The sequence below is a fragment of the Schistocerca nitens genome, chromosome 3, assembly GCF_023898315.1.
Source record: "Schistocerca nitens isolate TAMUIC-IGC-003100 chromosome 3, iqSchNite1.1, whole genome shotgun sequence".
Lineage (NCBI taxonomy): Eukaryota > Metazoa > Arthropoda > Insecta > Orthoptera > Acrididae > Schistocerca > Schistocerca nitens.
Window position 1 is genome coordinate 35,108,065 of NC_064616.1, and position 21,395 is coordinate 35,129,459.

Here is a 21,395-nt window from a genome sequence, read left to right on the forward strand (position 1 = left end):
GTCAGATCGGTTACTGCTGCTACAATAGCATTTTATCAAGATTTAAGTGAGTTTGAAAGTGGTGTAATAGTTGGCGCACGGGCAATAGGACGCAGCATCTCCGAGGTAACGATTTAAGTGCGGATTTTCCCTTACGACCATCTCAAGAGTGTGCCGTAAATATCAGGAATCCGGTAAAACATCAAATTTCCGACATCGCTGTGGCCGGAAAAATATCCTCCAAGAACGGGACCAATGACGACTGAAGAGGAGCGTTCAACGTGCCAGAAGTGCAACCCTTCCGCAAATTGCTGCAGATTTCAATGTTGGGTCATCAACAAGTGTCAGCGTGCTAGCCATTCAAGGAAATATCATCGACAAGGGCTTTCGGAGAAGAAGGCCCACTCGAGTGTCCTCGATGACTGCACGACACAAAGCTTTACGCCTCGCGTCGGCCCGTCAACATCGACAATGGACTGTTGATGACTGGAAACGTGTTGCTTGGTCGGACGAGACTCGTTTCAAATTGTATCTAGCGCATGGACGTGTATGGAGACAACCTCATGAGTCTGTGGACCCTGCATGTCAGCAGGGGACTGTTCAAGCTGGTGGAGGCTCTGTAATGGTACATAAACATCCTGTCGGTCACCTGCATCCATTCACGTCCATTACCATTCCGACGGACTTGGACAATTCTAGAAGGAGAACGCAACACCCCACACGTCCACAATTGCCACAGAGTGGCTCCAGGAACACTCAGACATTAGTCGAGACCATGCCACGTCGTGTTGCGGCACTTATGAGTGCTCGCCGGGGCCCTACACGAGATTAGGCAGGTTACCAGTTTCTTTGGTTCTTCAGTGTATCTCCTCCTTAAAATTTGGAGAGGAGTGTACTTACCCTTTTCATACTACTAGTTGCAAACGTGATTTCGGTACATTAAGCCGTTTATCAACTAATACAGTCATTAAAGTTGTCTGGCTTACACTATAGATAAAACTGATAGCACCTCACTGTGCCTAAATGGGTGGTGGGGAGATGTCCAAACAGAAAATCGGATGGAGGGTTACGTAGGATAATTCCAGAAGTTTGATTTTCTTTGTTTAATTCTAAAGTTATGTCTTCATTTTGCTCTTTCAGATGTTACGTGGGCGACGGATTCTGGTTTGCTGTTGAAATAGCTAAACAAGCATCTAAAGAACATTTGAGGATCAGAGTTCCAGTTAGTGTTAAGATGAAACGTCAATATCTGGTAAATAAAGCTGTAATAATGTATATGAAACTCATCTTCTTGAAGCTGAGTACGATTTTAGTTGTGTGCAGTTTTTGTTGATGACTTGCACTGACACTTTCGCTGATGAGTAAAGGGCACTGTTCTGCTCTTAAAAAATTATGAGCACTGTCATTACCACTTACCGGATAATAATATTCAGTTCATTACTTACCCAAATCGACTTTACTTACGATGTCCGAAATCCGCTGAATCGCTGGTAAGACAGCTGTTGTTAACTGAGCTGTTAACTTTCAGTGCTTTTGGAAATGAAATTTTTATTTGCTTGTGATGTACAGCAGTGTTAGCTTCCTTAAATTTCTAACACAGAAGAAGAGTGTGTCACCAGTATTTGCTCGTCAAGTTAATGTAAGGTGAAATAATTCAGTACTCGAACACTTTACATACAGAATGAAACATTAAATTATGGTTCAACAGTGTCACACAGTATGTATGAGCTGGTAACTTGTATGTTCGTATTTATGTTACGAATATAACAGCAAATGAGCTGCAGCATTGCTTGTTGTTTGTTGATCTGGAGAACGATGAAAACGTTTCTTTTTCTTTCTAAAGTATTTTCTTCTTTGAAGCGTAAATTTCTACGACTTTGACGATGCAGCTTCTATAATATAAAGACGAGGAAAATTAACTGTGTAGTGATAATAAGCGGTTACGGTGTGAGGCTTGGGCGTAGCGAAAATCTGAGAGTGCGTCTAGACGATCGTGAGAAATACCATACAGTCGTCTGAGACAGAGGTATTATGAGCCACCCTCCCCTCCCCCTTCCTCAGCCCCCCTCCACGCAATGTTCAAACCACGTCATAGAACGTGGCTACAGAAATTCTATTTACAATAGATTTTACGGTGTTTCCCTCTTTGTGTACAGCGCTTGAAGTTTAATTTCTCCATTATGTCGAGGGTTTGTTGTGTGAGGGCGAAATCGTCATCGTTTGGTGCATGAACCTCGCGCTCTGGCTAACTCGAACAAGGAGCAAAAAGTTGTATTTGTCGCTGTGTTTTCGTTAGAGCAGTCGGATAAAACCTAGGGAAAATTGAACTATTTCATACCAAACAGAAGCGCGTTCTGTCATCGTACCACCTTCCTAAATTATTTAATAAAATGTGTCGTACGATCAGTCAGGAATAAGAATCATTTCTGCTGAGAGGACGCCTTGCCTGATACAGCCATCAAGATACTTGTTTCACTACCGTTTGGAAAAAGTAATACACCAAGACCGAGAGAAGTGATAACAGTAAAATTTATTCCACCGATTAGGAACATGGCACCACACAAATGATTGGCATCACAGACATGTACTTTCACTGTGGAAATTCAGTACGGGATAGGATCCACTATGTGCTACAATCAGAGCCGCTAGAAGTAGTGGAATGGAATCAAAGAATGCCTGAATACGCTGCTGGTGAATACTTTGCCACTGGGTATGTAGGCGCGTCCACAAAGCATCAAATGTGGCTGCAGGAGGACCCCAATCAACAAATTGCCGATCGACCTAATCCCAGATATGTTGTATGGGCGACATGTCAAACGAACGGGCAGGTCAAGGAATCTGTGGTGCCCGTCGTTCTTCGAAGAAGGCCTGCACATTCCTCGCGTTGTCCTGCTGATGCCTCAGGCTGTAAAACTTCCCCGATGTAGCAGTTGGCGTTCAGATTGTCCTCAAGGTGAGATCGCACGTTATAGGCAACGGCGTCCCAAACTATCAGACTTAGCGTTTGTCCACTCTGTCACTCAACAATACAAGCTGCGCGATTGCGTTCACCATCGCGGCGTTGGACACCTATGCGGCCATCATTATAGGAGAAGTTGAAGCAGGACTCTTCCGAAAACACACAATTTGTCGCTCAGCACGCCAGTGCCGGCGTTCACGTGGCCATTGCAGTCTGCGGCGTCGGTGTGTTCTGACCAGTAGCAGCGGACGTAATAGCATGCGTCCATCACGAAGAAGACGGTGTCGAACCATCGACGCAGACATGTTCACACCCGTTGCAGTGCCCCAATGTCGCGCCAACACTGGACGAAGCTACTCAGACCGATACGGCCAAGAGGACAAGATGGCGCTGCATTGTGTCGTCTGGCACTGTGTATGGCCCTCTCCTCTTAACTGGTTCCACATACCCCTCACTGTTGAAGCAGCGTGCCCTGTAGGAGCCACAAAGTCACAGACCTTCCTCCCGGAGACTAATCATTCTGCCCCGTTCGAACACACTCATATACCGATATTCCACCCTGTGATGTAAGCGAGGCATAGTGGCACTTGGTTACACCTCTGCACTTCGTATGACGGCTCCTTACTGACTGAGCGTAGCGTAACTGTGACCTGTCCGGTAACACTACAGAGGGCGAGGGCGCTACTGCGCCTACGTGCAAGCCACCTCTCTGCCATTTAAATCACTTATTACGATTTCGCTGTTCTACACATTCTCTTATCGTGGAGTATTGCAGACCATTGGTCCTGAGTGGCTAAAATGGTTCAAATGGCTCTGAGCACTATGGGACTCAACTGCTGAGGTCATAAGTCCCCTAGAACTTAGAACTACTTAAACCTAACTAACCTAAGGACAACACACACATCCAAGCCCGAGGCAGGATTCGAACCTGCGACCGTAGCGGTCGCGCGGTTCCAGACTGTAGCGCCAGAACCGCTCGGCCACCAGCGACCGGCCGGTCCTGAGTGTTTCACTTCTTACAAACAGTAGCGTAGTAGCTGTCTTCGAAAATGTTGTATCCAGTATTGGAACATTTCTAAGGAGAAATATGGTGCTGTCTCCACCTGATTCTTTCGTTGCTTCGTGTCGATACAGAAATCTTTAGTATTAAACGACTACTCTATAATTCGACCCCGTAGCGGAAGTCGCTAATGAACGCCGTTTCGATGTTGTTAACGTCCAGACTTAGCTGGATGGAATCCTGATACTAGAAGAAATAAACGTAACCCGTATTTAGTTGTCAAGTGAATGTGGGGGGAGGGAATACAATACTTAACCGTCTATGCGCCATTGTGTAGGATTAAATCCCAAACGCCTCAAGGAAAACAAACGTACTTCCCGTGTGGTTCATTGTCTGTTGAACGCCTTGCAACTGGACACCATTTTGACGACTTGAATGTCCGACATGTGCGTCGTTTAACTGAATCGTGTGGACGACTGCGATACGAGTGAACAGTTGTGTTGATATTGTCGGGAGATACGGTAGAGGGTGATAACCGCCCATGGAATGTAACCTACTTCTCTCGAAGCTGCCGCCGACCTTCCGGCACTGTCATCTACACAGTGCGTGGACTTTCAGGAGAAACAGCCAGGCTGTAATATAAATTAATTTGACCAAACATTAAATATAACATGTGTACATTTTTTATTGCTTACAGAGAGAAGTTTTCATGTCGTATGTTGGTACTCTAGTCGCTATGGGTTCATTTGTCGATTGTCACTTCGTTTTGAAGTTCAAGATGTGAGATTCTGTTTAAGTGATTTCTTGGCCAATTTCACTGCACCTTTTAAGCATGCTGCAAGAACAGGAGTTGCAAACACCACGAGAAATGCGTGCTTGAATATATGGGCTGACAGTTATTGAATCATATGAAAAAAAAAAAAAAACACAAATTAGTTTTAAACTACGGCGTGCGCACACTTTACTCAACATGTAAACGTCACTACAGATATTCGGATTTAGGTTATGACATGTTCGATATGCCTGCCATCATTGGCGACGATGTGGTGCAGACGAATAGCGAAATTCTGCATAGATCGCTGAAGTGTCGGAACATCGATGCTGTCGATGACCTCCTGAATGGCTGTTTTCAGCTCAGCAACTGTTTTGGGGTTATTGCTGTACAGCTTGTCTTTAACATAGCTCCACAAAAACGAGTAATACACTCCTGGAAATGGAAAAAAGAACACATTGACACCGGTGTGTCAGACCCACCATACTTGCTCCGGACACTGCGAGAGGGCTGTACAAGCAATGATCACACGCACGGCACAGCGGACACACCAGGAACCGCGGTGTTGGCCGTCGAATGGCGCTAGCTGCGCAGCATTTGTGCACCGCCGCCGTCAGTGTCAGCCAGTTTGCCGTGGCATACGGAGCTCCATCGCAGTCTTTAACACTGGTAGCATGCCGCGACAGCGTGGACGTGAACCGTATGTCCAGTTGACGGACTTTGAGCGAGGGCGTATAGTGGGCATGCGGGAGGCCGGGTGGACGTACCGCCGAATTGCTCAACACGTGGGGCGTGAGGTCTCCACAGTACATCGATGTTGTCGCCAGTGGTCGGCGGAAGGTGCACGTGCCCGTCGACCTGGGACCGGACCGCAGCGACGCACGGATGCACGCCAAGACCGTAGGATCCTACGCAGTGCCGTAGGGGACCGCACCTCCACTTCTCAGCAAATTAGGGACACTGTTGCTCCTGGGGTATCGGCGAGGACCATTCGCAACCGTCTCCACGAAGCTGGGCTACGGTCCCGCACACCGTTAGGCCGTCTTCCGCTCACGCCCCAACATCGTGCAGCCCGCCTCCAGTGGTGTCGCGACAGGCGTGAATGGAGGGACGAATGGAGACGTGTCGTCTTCAGCGATGAGAGTCGCTTCTGCCTTGGTGCCAATGATGGTCGTATGCGTGTTTGGCGCCGTGCAGGTGAGCGCCACAATCAGGACTGCATACGACCGAGGCACACAGGGCCAACACCCGGCATCATGGTGTGGGGAGCGATCTCCTACACTGGCCGTACACCACTGGTGATCGTCGAGGGGACACTGAATAGTGCACGGTACATCCAAACCGTCATCGAACCCATCGTTCTACCATTCCTAGATCGGCAAGGGAACTTGCTGTTCCAACAGGACAATGCACGTCCGCATGCATCCCGTGCCACCCAACGTGCTCTAGAAGGTGTAAGTCAACTACCCTGGCCAGCAAGATCTCCGGATCTGTGCCCCATTGAGCATGTTTGGGACTGGATGAAGCGTCGTCTCACGCGGTCTGCACGTCCAGCACGAACGCTGGTCCAACTGAGGCGCCAGGTGGAAATGGCATGGCAAGCCGTTCCACAGGACTACATCCAGCATCTCTACGATCGTCTCCATGGGAGAATAGCAGCCTGCATTGCTGCGAAAGGTGGATATACACTGTACTAGTGCCGACATTGTGCATGCTTTGTTGCCTGTGTCTATGTGCCTGTGGTTCTGTCAGTGTGATCATGTGATGTATCTGACCCCAGGAATGTGTCAATAAAGTTTCCCCTTCCTGGGACAATGAATTCACGGTGTTCTTATTTCAATTTCCAGGAGTGTATGTATTCAGATCCTGAGAATATGGCGGCCAGTCGAGGCCCGTGCCAGTGGCCTCTGGGTACCCCAGAGCCAGAATGCGGTCCCCAAACTGCTCCTCCAGGACATCAAACACTCCCCTCTTCGATGGGGTCGAGCTCCGTCGTGCATGAACTACATCTTGTCGAAATCACGGTCACTTTGCATAGTGGGGATGAAATCATCTTCCAAAACCTTCACGTACCGTTCGGTAGTCACCGTGCCGTCAAGTAATTTCGCACCGATTATTCCGTGACTGGACATTGCATACCGCACAGTCACCCGTTGAGGGTGAAGAGACTTCCCGATCGTGAAATGCGGAGTCTCAGTCCCTCAAATGCGCCAATTTTGCTTACTGACGAGCCCTTCCAAATGAAAGTGAGCTTCGTAGCTAAACCAAAGCATGCGCATGTGCTTACTAATTCCCATCATGCCCCGCTGTCAACTGTGCAGTTTGGACGTCCTCACGCAAACCGTTCAGAAGTTATGACTATTTTATTTCATATAGTTCAATAATTGTCACCCTGTAAATAAAGATGCTGCCCAAGCCTGCAAGTAGTGGTGCGGTATTTGACCACGAACGGATCCTGTACAGGGCCCTCAATACGTGGCAAGAGAATGTCCTCAGTACGTCACAAGTGTCACTCGCAGTCAGAACAGTGTTCTGTGTAGCTGTGAGTCGGAGCTAAGCGAATTCCAATCTGGGTAAATTGATGTTGCTCGTATGGTAGGTGCTTCCGTAACCAAGGTAGCCGAAATACCAGACTGGAAAGTGTTTAGTCGTGTTGTCACCAAACTCCTTAATACTGGAGCAATGTGCAGGACTGATACCTAATCTGACTTTACGTGTGAACACAGTGGCTATGAAGTACAAGACATTCATTTAGTACAGTGGTTCCCAACCTTTCGTAGACTATTGCCCTTGAGCGCAATTAGACACTAGCAAGTACCCTCCCCCCTACCCCACATTATCGCCAAATTTAGCACCTAACTAAATTGTAGAATGAAAGACTTTTCTTGGAAAACTTTTATTTTTAAAATAATGAAAGATAAATGATATTTAGTTTCTGTGTGTGTGTGTTTGAATGAGGAAGGAATTCGTGGTGCATCGCAAGTGCTACCCACAACTCCTTCTCAGATAAGAAAGCTGACTATCCACAGTGAGAGTAGACACTTGTCACAAAACACACTTCCCCTGCATTACCCCTTCTACTGTGGCTCTCGCTTGACCTGCACACTGCAACCACATTTAAAATCAACCAAGTTAAAATGTGTGCACTATACTTGCTGTCCGTAAGTCTCTTGGTTGCTGCAGTACTTACTTCTGAACTGGCAGAAATTGGAAGACTTCAGGCTATTAATGCTTTATGTCTGACCACCGCCACTACTACTACTAATAATAATAATACTGTATACAGCACTATAGTAGCGCTTATGTAGTTACTGCTGTGTCGTGTTGTCAATTAATTCATATATCTTTTTCGAAGCGAGTAATGAAACAATTTCTGGACTACAGCAGGTACTATTTTCTTGAGATATGTAGCATTTTTTTACGTATATGTTTCACTTTTATTATCAGCGATGTGTGGGACAAAGCACAACATATGTGTGCAGTGAGTGGACTATGTGAGAAACCTGTAACCTCCACTGCATTTATGCTACTAACTGAGAAAAAGTAATTACAGATAACTTACATAATCAATAGTAGAATCTTACAAAATTGTGATGGTAGTAATGATATTTTGAAAATAATTTATTTTCGTGGCTGAAGCAGAATCGAATAGTTTAGTTTTTACCCATCTACAAGAATATGGCGAGCACTAGGTATGCACGGCCTCTATCCTTTCATTTACAGTAGGTTCAACACCTTGGAGAAGGAGATGAAGCTGAACGTTTGAAATATTATCGTTGACTAGGTACAAATTTGCCGAGTGTTCCTATTAATATTCTTTACTGTTGAAGCCGCTTTCCCGGATGATGGTATCAATAACACTCGTAGCTTTGTGGAGACTCATTTCCAAGAACAGTTCCTTTCAAATATGTGGTGTGGTATGATGCAAAATCAGCCGATTGGGTCTGCTGTGTTACCGCATCGTCTTACAGAGGCTCTCTGTAACTTTGATGTGAATCATTTGCCTTTGCTTAACATCAGGGTAAGTACTGGTTTGGGTTACATTATAACAGCTGTATCTCTGTAACCAATAATAATTGGAAACGTGTTATACGGTATGTTTTATTCAAATCTGTCTCTACTCCATCCTCCTAAAATATTTACGACTCCTGGAACACCATACATAGAACAGATCCGCTTTCGTTACAACACTCACAAATACGGGCGCATTTCGCCTCTCGGCTCCCGACGCCTTCGTTTATCACATGAAGTTTGTATCTCGTTATTTCACATTTTTTACTAGATGACAGTCTCAAGGGGCAAAGTGGTCAAGAGGTTATTGCTCAGAATATTTCGTATTACTTTTTTATTGGTTATCAATGACGAATTCTGTGGAAGCTTTCCTTGCGATGTTTCACGTTGATACTTGAGACCTGTTTACTTAATGGTAACCTTTCGCAGTCGGTAATAGTTACATTTCCAAACAAGGAAACCAAATTAACGAATGAAAACGCCCTAGCGTACTGCATCTCTTATAGTTCTTAAATATACTGATGTTCTCTCAGGTACTCACTTCGCTCGGTTGGCATGTACTCGACGCACGGCAGCTGTGCCAAAATGTATATCTGTTGCTTCAGAAATCTTAATTGTTCTAGGCGTCAGCCTGAGGGAAAGCTTGGCGTTGATGTAAACTGTGTTTCTAAATTGAAAGAGGACATATGAGGTCTACGAAACGGCAGCAACAGAAGTGTAGCCGGACTAAAAGTCTTGTGCTTCTTCTTCGCCTTTTTGTATCTCGGCATGTATATCAGTTTTGGTAATGTTAGTGGTATGTGGTGGCCAGATGAGCTTTCTGAAGGCACCACTTCCCCTGGTCGGCATTTGTGTTCTCCACCTATCAGAGTCTAGGCGACTGTAAGAACGTTTTCTAAATGTTCGCGTAGCATGTATCTGAGGTGGGACGTGGCTGCTAACCAGGCATTCACCTAGTGAGATGTGGGAAACCGCCTAGAAACCACGGGCTGGCTGGCACACCGACCCTCGTCGTTAATCCTCGGGGGGGGATCTGAGTCTGGGCAGGCCCAATTCCGGTTCCGGAAGCGGCGCTCTAACACGCACGGATATCCGGACGGGTCTTTAAAAAACTGTACTTTTAGAAGATGGTAACTGCATACTATGACAATTGTGGCTCAAATTTTCGCGCGGGATAGATTACAGAGGCTGATATCTTAAGAGGTTGCTTTTTTCTGCTGAAGTCAAGTTGGTGATGTTTACTTGTAAGAGTGGGTGAGAAGAAAGAAGTTTTATGTATTCTTCTAATCTTTATTGAAAGTATATTTCTCTCTTACAGGCGACCTGACAGCGCCTATACAACTATGAAATTGCAATTATTCAATAACAGTGTAAACATATAATCAAAGCCGCTCTCGGAGTCCTCCTATACAACTATGAAATTGCGGCTACTCAGTAACACTGTTTTGATATAATGAAGTAACACGTGGAAGCTGAGGCGGCTTCCTAGTCGTCACTGCTGCTGCTGGTGGTTGGGGGAGTGACGCAGTTGGATCGCCTGCGTTTGCAGCGGCGGCGCCGCAGCTGCGGACCCGGGGCCCGGGTGACGCCAGTCGAGGTCGACGGCACAGGCTCTTCCTCCTTCAAACAAGAACACAAAATGACACAACAAACAGTACGTCCCCCCAAGTCGAATCGTCATTTTTTACCACGCTGAAATGATGACGAAGAGGAAGAAATAATGAAGTTTGTGTCGGGGAGATGACATCACGCTAGATGAGATAAAAAAATGGTTCAAATGGCTCTGAGCACTATGGGACTTAACATCTACGGTCATCAGTCCCCTAGAACTTAGAACTACTTAAACCTAACTAACCTAAGGACAGCACACAACACCCAGCCATAGATGAGATACAGGAGACCTTAAAACAGATGAAAACAGGAAATCAGTAGGGCCCGATGGAGTCAGCTTAGAACACCTTAAATGTTACAACTAAGGCTCCTAAACCTCTTAAGTGAATGCTGCACGGCAAGAGTAGTACTCGAATAGTGGACAACATTCTACGAAAAAAAGGTATGTGAGTTATATAGCGGAATAAGCCTACTCAATGCTTCTTATAAATTCCATGCAATAACTGTTAACAACAGAATGAGAAAGACTGCTGATGCCCTCTTAATGGAAGAACAAGCCATGCGGGATTAGCCGAGCGGTCTGAGGCGCTGCAGTCATGGTCTGTGCGGCTGGTCCCGGCGGAGGGTCGAGTCCTCCTTCGGGCATGGGTGTGTGTGTTTGTCCTTAGGATAATTTAGGTTAAGTAGTGTGTAAGCTTAGGGACTGATGACCTTAGCAGTTAAGTCCCATCAGATTTCACACACATTTGAACATTTTTTGAAGAGAAAATCTTGTAGTGGCAGTGTCACAACTGTACGCATGTTACTTGAAAAACGACGAGAATACAACATGGAGACTCACATCGCACTCATAGGTTATGAAAAGGCTTTCGACAGAGTGAACAGAAAGAAGCTTTGGTATATCGTAGTAAAACGAGCATATCCGAGCACTTTAATCTCTTTGTCTTGTAAAATGCCAAGTTGCACCGTGGTTCGGAATCCACGTTCAGCTGTAGGTTCCCCCGTAACTAGTTAAGTAAGTAGTTTCAAAGGTTGGAGGAAGGCAACAGCACAGCACCGCCTCCAGGACCGTGGCTAGTAAATCACTGTGGTGTTCAAAACGATCTTCGGATTAAGGAGTGCTTTACTTACTTATAAAAATGTATGTATGTATGTGTGTTTAACATCTCCTTCTTAACTACTGGAGCGATTTCAATCTGACTTCGTATATATATCACTTGCTTTCCGGAAAGAAGAAATGTGGTGGTAAGAACCACATACTCTCAAAGAGTTTGGGGTGAAAATGAAGCGTAACGCACCGCTCGCAAGCAGCCATACCATATTCATCCTGTACTTGAGAATGAGAGCATTTAGCGACGTGCAACAGACTTTACACACAATTTCGAACTTTTACGAAACTTTTCTTTGATGACAACACTTACAAAATGCTAAAAAGATAAAAGTTTATCCCTTACAACGTTTTCGCTGTTCTTGCAGTAAAACTGCCGCATCAGGAATGACGTTTTAATTTATTCCTTCTTTACTATTAATTCTACACACAACACATTTTGCAGTAAGTACGCACGTATACCACTGAATGTACTTGAAAAATTGTATAAATGTACGACTCATAGTTCAGGAGACGTCATGAACATTGAGATGCCTGAAAAATTGCCGCATCAGGTATGACGTTTTAATTTATTACTTCGTTCGTAATGACCCTATTCGCAACACACTTTGCAAACAGTATCCATGTATATCACTGAATTAACATGCAAAATTATATCATTGTAAGAAACATATTTCACGAGACAGAACGTTATTAACACTGAGATGCACGAAAAACTACCGCATCACACATGACGTTTTAATTTATTGCTTCTTTACCACTACCTCTGTTCGGAACATATTTCGCAGACAGTATCCACTAATACTACTGAGTGTACCTGCAAAATTATATCATTATATGACACATGGTTCACCAGGTATGATGTCCTTAACACTGAGATTAGTGGAAAACTAGGTTTTCTTAAAATCGAGCGCAAATTACACACACTACACTCATCCAGTGTTTGATAGAGTCATTAGCGCCTTCCAACAAATTTTAAACATAATTTCAAACCTTTTCTAAACTTTTTCTCACTTCCATACTTAAAGTCAAATTTTTAACACATTAACTCATTTATGAGGTAATCAGACGTTTTCAGTTGTTTTATACCGGGGAGTTCGATTCTTTAAAAAATCGAGGGTTTACTGATTATATACTATCTGAAAAGAAACAGTGTGGTGTTAAGAACCACCTACATTCCATAGGGATAGGAATGAAAAGGGGATCACACTGAAGCACAATTCAGGATTACCTGGCCCAATTTCAACCAGATTTGTTAGGTACGTCACTTATTATTTGGATAAAAATACTGTAGCAGTATGATTCGCCACTAATACTACGGTTGGGCATATGAATGAGAAGGGGCTTATTGGTAATTATTTCCTTTGTTTAGTTTGGCTCGAAATACTTTTAAAAATATGAAGTGCAAATTGTCTCTTATTTGTATTCAGTGTGTCAACCAGGTCGCAACAATGTACACTGCAGCGAGCCAACAATTTTGTCAACGTATTTCACTAGCTATGCTCAAGCCACACGGCTCAATACCACAGAAAAATTTAAGATCCTCTCTGGAGTCATATGGTGTAAACAACAGCGAATCAAACACATATGTGTGCAATATATGTCACATGTGCATATGTTCAACATCTCCTCCTAGGCCCCTGGATCGATTTCAGCCAACTTGGTACACATATTGCTTACTAGAAGGAAAGAACTACTGTGGGGGTATAAGCCACCACCCTTCCATTGAGGTGGGGATGAGGGTCATAACAGAGTCGTGGACAGAGAAGAGGGCGAAGGAGTGAACAAAAAGAAAGGGGATGGAAAGAAACAAATGGTGGGATGAGATGGGCAGAGAGAGGGATATGAGGCGATAGACAGAGAGAGGGGAGGAGAAGATGGACAGATAGAGGGGCGACGAGGATATGGACAGAGAGATGCTGGAGAAGGAGATAGAGTGATGAGGGAGGAGAAAATGGATGAGAGAGGGGAGGGGGATATGGACAGAGAGAGGAGAGAGGAAGAGATGGACAGAGAGGGGGCGAGAAAGATGGACAGATAGAGGGGAGACGAGGGTATGGGCAAAGAGATGGCGGAGATGGAGATAGATTGACGAGGGAGGAGAAAATGGACGAGAGAGGAGAGGGGGATATGGACAGAGAGAGGGGAGAGGAAGAGATGGACAGCGAGAGGGAGAGGAGGAGATGGACAGAGAGGGGGGAGAAAAAGATGGACAGATAGAGGGGAGACGAGGGTATGGGCAAAGAGACGGCGGAGATGGAGATAGATTGACGAGGGAGGAGAAAATGGACGAGAGAGGGGAGGGGGATATGGACAGAGAGAGGGGAGAGGAAGAGATGGACAGAGAGAGGGAGAGGAGGAGATGGACAGAGAAATGGGGTGGATAGATAGAGAGGTGAGGAGGAGGTGGACAGAGAGAGGGAGATGAGGAGGTGATGTAGAGGAGGGAGAAGGTGGACAGAGATTCGCAGAACACACTGCCACTATAGTTTAAACTGAAGAGGAACTAGGAAACTCGCTGACACAATTGAGGGAACTGCTTGACGTAAGATGTAAATAAAAATGTTCGAAATGAGAATTAGGACGATGAGCCAAAACAACATGACCACTGTCCACCTACCTCCATGTGGAATACTGTCTGGTTGTGTTGCGGGCACATGACGCCATAAAAAAAATATATAAGCGGAGCAGAGACGAATTGGGAATGATTCTAGCAAAGATACGTGACGCAAACGAGAAAATACACTGACATAATTACCTTTGAGAAAGGTCAGGTTGTATGGAACAGCGCCTGAGAACGAGCATCTCGAAAAAGGTGTAGTTGATCGGTTGTTGTCGTGAGCATCTGTGTGAGGTGGCTAAAGGAATGTGAAACCACCGAGTGGGTGACGTTCACGCCTCATTACAGAACGTGGAAGTCGCAAGTTTGCCCTCTTCGTAGAGCAGAATAAGCCAGAGTCACGCTACAGTAATTTGAGGTATGTGACAGTGAACTCAAGTTAATGTCTCGGTCACAATATGAGCCTGATCTGAACCCGATGGGACATATCTGGGACGCTATCAGGCGGCGGCGAGCCCACATACTACCGGCCCGTGATTTACTTCAACTCCGTGACCTGTGAGTAGACATCTAGTGCCATATGCTTCCAGAAACATACTGAGGACTTGCCCGATCCATGTCACACAGAATCGCTGATGTATTGGCCGATCAGCACACTGTTATGCAGGCGGTCAGAATGTTTTGATGCATAAGCGCGTGACTTGCTCTAGAGACGGACATAGAAACGGCACGTAAAAACCTCAGCGTGGACATGGATCATGAGGAAAAATGAAGTAACTAAACTGAAAGCACTATGAATGTTGTGGGCCAATACGGTGACAAATAAAGAGATTTTAGAAAGAATGAGGAAGAAAGAAGCTTCGCAGAATGAAATGGTAACTTCATTGGTCATCTTATGCGGCACTCTAAATGGTGTTCCAATATTATTGAGGGTAAAGTTGAAGGAAAAGGTGCGAAGAGAAGATCTTGTGACAAATTTATGAATGTCATAATGGAAGCACAACCATACTCCAAAATTAAGGAGATGGTATTCCAGAGGAAGTATAAGAGAATCCATGGTACCACTGACGAACGTTAGGGATGAGAAGAAAAATACAAAGAAGAGAATTTACACCTAGCACAGTAACGTAAGGCAAGTGTCAGTTTGATCTGCGAAACATTTTGGTTTAAACAGTTTCTCAGACTTGCCGCTACCATAAAAATCTGAGCTTCGGGTGGTCTATCTAAACTAAACTAAACTCCTCCAGAACAGGCCATGAAGGCCCAACGGTACCGGCCGGCCGCCGTGTCTTCCTCAGCCGACAGGCGTCACTGGTTGCGGATATGGAGGGGCATATGGTCAGCACACCGCCCTCCCGGCCGTATGTCAGTTTCCGAGACCGGAACCGCTACTTCTCAATCAAGTAACTCCTCACTTTGCCTCACAAGGGCTGAGTGCACCCCGCTTGCCAACAGCGCTCGGCAGACCGGATGGTCACCCATCCAAGTGCTAACCCAGCCCGACTGCGCTTCACTTGTGTGACCTGACGGGAACCGGTGTTACCACTGCTGCAAGGCCGTTGGCTTGGGTGGTCTATCGGCAACAGAAATACGTCCAAAGCTCTCCGAGGTTTAAAACAAATCAGCTCCATTATTTTCACCATTAAGAAAAGTTCATGCTTTTCTTCGAGACAATCTACGTGAAGAGCATCCAGAAACGGTGACCGCAGATAATTATGCTGAGAAAGTAAACAGTATGGTATTGGGCCATCGACCCCCTGACACCATGGGACTATCTGGAGTACATTTTAGTCGAAGAATTACCATGAAATATTTTGTTTCAGTCGAAGAATCAACTATGAAAAATTCTGTGCAAGATGGGTGCTGCGTTTGTTGAATGTTGACGGAAAGTAAAGGCGAAAAAGTACTTTTCACTCAGTCAGAGCTACTTCAAAACGATTTCGTCTGAATAAGTGCACCATTGTGAAACGATAGGTAAGACGTGGTCTAGTGGACCATTCACATCACAAATTAAACATCAGTCAAAGCAATGGGTGGAATGAAAGGAGAAGTTGATTCCATGTGCAGAGAAGTTCATGATCAACATTTTCTGGTGTGCAAATGGAGTGTCTGTTATTGATTGCCTTGCAACAGGTAAAACATGAACCGACAAATACTGACCACGTCTTCTGGATAAGAAACTACTTGAGGAGAGGCTTGGACAGTAAAATGTAAAAGGAAAAGCTTTCTTTGGTACCAGGGACTTACCTACAAAGGTACTTTGTCAGTGGGAAAACTGATGGATTTGAAGAACGAATTATTGGAGCAACCAACATGTTCACCGAATAAGGCACCCTCCGCCTTCCACCTACTCCCATAGTTAGACAAATCTGTGGATGAAACACGTTTGGAGCCCAATGAAAAGGTGTTGACAGCAGTATATAGATATTCGGAAGAACTTCCATAATCGTACATCAACAATGGAACCTACTCTGTGGAAAAAAAGTAGAACGTCACTGAAAAGAGTCTACGTCAATAAATAAATGCATTTCTGCCAAAAGAACACCGTCTTTTATTATCAGACGAACAAAATTTCTCCTGCCCACGTAAGGTACTCGTGAGGTGCTCTACGTGTGCACCACATTTGAGTAATGTCTTTTTATACAATTCTGTAAGCTTTGCATTAGAGGTTAAAACATAGTAAACTTACTTTTTTTGTCGTAACCACCGTCATAAAAATCGGAAAGGGAGTCGACGATTCTAGATGCATACACTCTTCTTGGCACGATCTAGAAATGGAGGATTTAGTATTCCCTACCTCAACTTAACCAAAAATAATGATAAGTTTTTCAACTTCATAAGAATGAGTGAAGCACTTCTGATCAGCTGTTAAAACTGCTATTCAGACACAAGCGCAGTGCATGTAGTCTCAGTGAGCGTACTGTCCGTGTCTAGAATGGGGAAGGCGCGCGATCTATTTAAGTTTGATCGAGGACAGGTTGTGATGGTCCGGAGGTTCGGCACGAGCATTTCGGAAAGTGCACGATTTGTCGGTGTTCGAGGAGTGCTGTGGTGAATGTCTTCAACTAGTGGCGAAACCAAGGGTGAAACCACGTCCAGACGTCGTGAGGTTTGGCAGCCTCCTATCATTACAGATGACAGACGTCGTATACTAGGCAGACTGGTAAACAGGGCGGACGGCGAGCTGTGGCGGAACTAACATCAGACTTTAAGACTGGACAGAGTACAAGTGAATCTGAACACACAGTGCATCAAACACTCCTAACGATGGGCCTTCGCAGCCGGCGACCCGTGACCGTGCCGATGTTAGCACCACGACATCGGCAACTGCGACTGAAATGAGCACGTGACCATCGACAATAGACGTTGGTGCAGTGGTAGAGTGTTGCACGGTTTGATGAATCCCAACACCTTCGTCATCATGCGGATGGGAGGGCGCGAATCCGTCGTCTTCCAAGTGAACACCTTGGCACCTGTACTCAGGGCCTGAGAGAAGCTGGCGGCGGCTCCATTACGCTCTGGGGAACATCCACGTGGGTCCAGCGGAGCTCGAGCAAGGCACCATGACGGCCAAGGAGTATTGTACACTGATTGCAGACCACGTTGCAGACTTCATGACGATCATGTTTCCCGACGGCTGTGGCATTTTTCAGCAAGATAACGAGCCATGTCACAAGGCCAGGAGAGTGATCGAGTGGTTCGAAAAACACAGTCGCGAGTTCCTATTGATGTGCTGGCCCCCCAACTCGCACATATTCGCTGCACCTTTTTCATTTTATAAAACATAACTAAAAGCATTCCAGTTTTTAATGTCTAGTTAAAGATCCTGATTAAAAATGATTCACTGAAATTCCTCTAAAACAACATTTGTGCTTTGTTGTGTTTTCCCTCCTTGACGTTAACTACTTTTTTAGCCACACTAGACATTTGCATCACATTTGTGGAGTGTTTAACTTGCGATTTGACGACCATGTCGCGTAATGGCACACCTCCGTATATGCATTCTGTAAATAAGTCGCAAAAAACATTGTATAATATTAGCAAAGGAACTGAAAAGGAGAACTGAGTGAAATATAGTGAGGCTGCAGGAAGCGCACGGATCAGGAAAAGCTCATTCCGTCGGACACATGTCAGCTGTGTGTAGTTACAATGATAATACCATTCTGGCGACTAGCGATATTTCATTGTAGACTCTACAACTACTTCTACGCGAACGGCTGGCGAAATGGCACGCGATGCTTCGGATGCCACTGACAGTGTCTAGCAGCTGATGTTCTCTGCAGGGATTGCTGCAAGCGGGAAGATGCACAGAGCAAAGGCACTTCCTTCTTTAGTGGGCTCATAGTTCATGCCACAGCACAGCTCACATCTAACCCAGAATGTCGTAGACTTCTTCATTACGCAGTTAATACCGTTTCAACGTTGGCTGGCCTACTGATATAAGATGTCTACTAGAAATATGAAGAATAAAGTTACTTGATTCTTACTACACTAGTGCCGCACGAAAGTGCCACATACCAGCCACAGGCCTTATCAGTGCATGTCATAAACCTGCAAATATGCCATTACGATTGTAACTGGTGGTTTGGGAAAGACATAAGGCTGGTGGGTCAGTCTATGAAAGGCGCTAGTATTAGAGGTCGTTTGGAGATTGGTTACAGATCAAACTCAGACACAAAGAGCCAGGAGGTTAAATGTACGTCCTTCTATTGGTTATGGACTGTAGACACTGTTTCTAATCACAAATTAGAAATCCAAAAGTTTCTACCGAGGACAACTATGCGTGTCGATGACTGAAATTAGATTTTAGGGAACTGAAAGAGTTTCCTAAATGTAGAACGTGTGCACGGCGAAATGCTACGTGCGCAACATCCCACAACACTGTACTATATATATTCCCATAAATGACGTATAGATGACAAATATGTGCACTTGAGGCACCTCGCATGGCGCTTGCCGCGGGGCGGTTATTCTGGAGGCAGAGGTTCACAACGCATAGAAAAGTAGTATCCTATGACTACAGTATGAATGAGTCACAACTGAAGGGTTATCACACTAAAGGGGCTAATTAAAAAAAATGTACTCTATACGTTATTCAGAATGAACTTTATTCTAATGACAAGAACTAACTCCATATTAACACTTACGAACTGACTTTAGCAAAGTAGGCCTACGTTATAACTTGGAATGATCCAAAAATTAAACATAAACACTCATTATTGTAAATAACTTTGCACTGAAATGCTAAATGGGATAAGTCCACCGTACCAGTTTTGTAGTATTTTTACCTCCAGTAATCATTCTACTGTTCAGTCTTGGCACAGTCCGATAGAAAATGATACAAATAAGGTCTTTGGAAAAGTTATTAATTGGTTTTCCGCGAATGGGCTTGCTCTGAACTTTGAAAAAACATAGTACATCCAATTTTCTGCTGCAAAAAGTATAATTACTTCAATAAACGAGCCGGCCGGGGTAGCCGAGCGGTTCTCGGCACTATAGTCTGGAACCGCGCGACCACTACGGTCGCAGGTTCGAATCCTGCCTCGGGCATGGATGTGATGTCCTTAGGTTAGTTAGGTATAAGTAGTTCTAAGTTCTAGGGGACTGATGACCTCAGCAGTTAAGCCCCATAGTGCTCAGAGCCATTTTGAACCTTCAATAAACATAACACATCAAAAGAAGTCAGTAGCCAGGGTAGAGCATACTAAGTTTTTGGGTGTACATATAGATGAGAATCTTAATTGGAAAATTCATATTTTAGATTTCCTAAAGCGACTAGGTTCAGCAAATTTTGCAATCAGAATAATTGCCAATTTTGAGGATGTAGAAATTAGTAAGCTAACATACTTTGCATACTTCCATTCTCAGATGACATGCGGAATAATATTCTGGGGCAACTCAACACTTAGGCAAAAGGTACTCACTGCTCAAAAGAAAGTAGTTAGAATAATGTGTGGGGTTCATAGTCGCACATCTTGTAGGCATCTGTTTAAAAGGCTATGAATTCTTACAACTGCTTCACAGTACATTTACTCAGTAATGAATTTTTTTCTCAACAACATGGACCAGTTTAATATCAACAGCGAAATTCATGATTAATATACCAGAAAAAAGAAAGACCTACATTATCCTTTACTTAACCTATCTTTGGCACAGAAAGGGGTAAAATATGCTGCTATAAAACTTTTTGATAAATTACCAGATGAAATAAAATGTCTGACAGACAGCAGTAATAGTTTCAAAAACAAATTGAAATCATACCTCCTTGACAACTCCTTCTATACCATAGATGAATTCTTGAATATGAGTAAATAAATCTGGAGATATAATATATGCATTTTGTGCCATTTAAGGGAATGCGGTAGATGATAGAAATATTTAGGTATAATACTATAATGTAAACAAAAAAAAAACGGAAAAAAGCATGTTTCCTGTGCGCATTTGACACGTTCCACATCATAATGATCCTCTGTGCTATTGATCAATGGAACACATAACTAACTAAATGATGACTAACTGAAACCCTCAGCTGCCGACAGGTGTTGTTGGTTCAAATGGCTCTGAGCACTATGGGACTTAACATCTATGGTCATCAGTCCCCTAGAACTTAGAACTACTTAAACCTAACTAACCTAAGGACATCACACAACACCCAGTCATCACGAGGCAGAGAAAATCCCTGACCCCGCCGGGAATCGAACCCGGGAACCCGGGCGTGGGAAGCGAGAACGCTACCGCACGACCACGAGCTGCGGACAGGTGTTGTTGATATACCTCGATGTGGACAGCTGAAAATGTGTGCCCCGACCGGGACTCGAACCCGGGATCTCCTGCTTACATGGCAGACGCTCTATCGATTTTTTTTTTTTTACCCGGGCCGTTAGGTATGACATTTCGTCGCGCTGACCACTTTTTTAAATTTTTTTTAAAATTCGCACTGTTCCAGACTGTAGCGCCTAGAACAGCTTTTTTGTTTTTGTTTTTTTGTTTTTTCTTTATTTTTTTGTTTGGCGTTTTTTAAAGCTTAATCTTCTTAACTACTTTTTTTCTTTTTTCCCCTCCTTTTTTTTTTGATAGCCCCTTAATGAAAAAAAAGGAAAATAACCTAAATGCCACCGCCACTTTTCATGCTATAACAAAAAAATCTGGTCCACTTCAGGCGTTGGCTCCTGGCTAAACCTACTCCAGAGAGCTGCCTATATACCAGGGGAAATATGGGAAATCAAGGTTAGGGCTATCCTTACAAACAACAAAATCTTCCTTTTCTTTAAATTTTATTTTTATTTTTTTTTATTTTGTTTTGTGTAGTTTTGTTGTGTATTTGATCAGAGGCCTTCTGCGCCCCGCTGGTAATATGTTGAGTCACGTCTTCTCGAAATTGATGTGTTCCGTTGA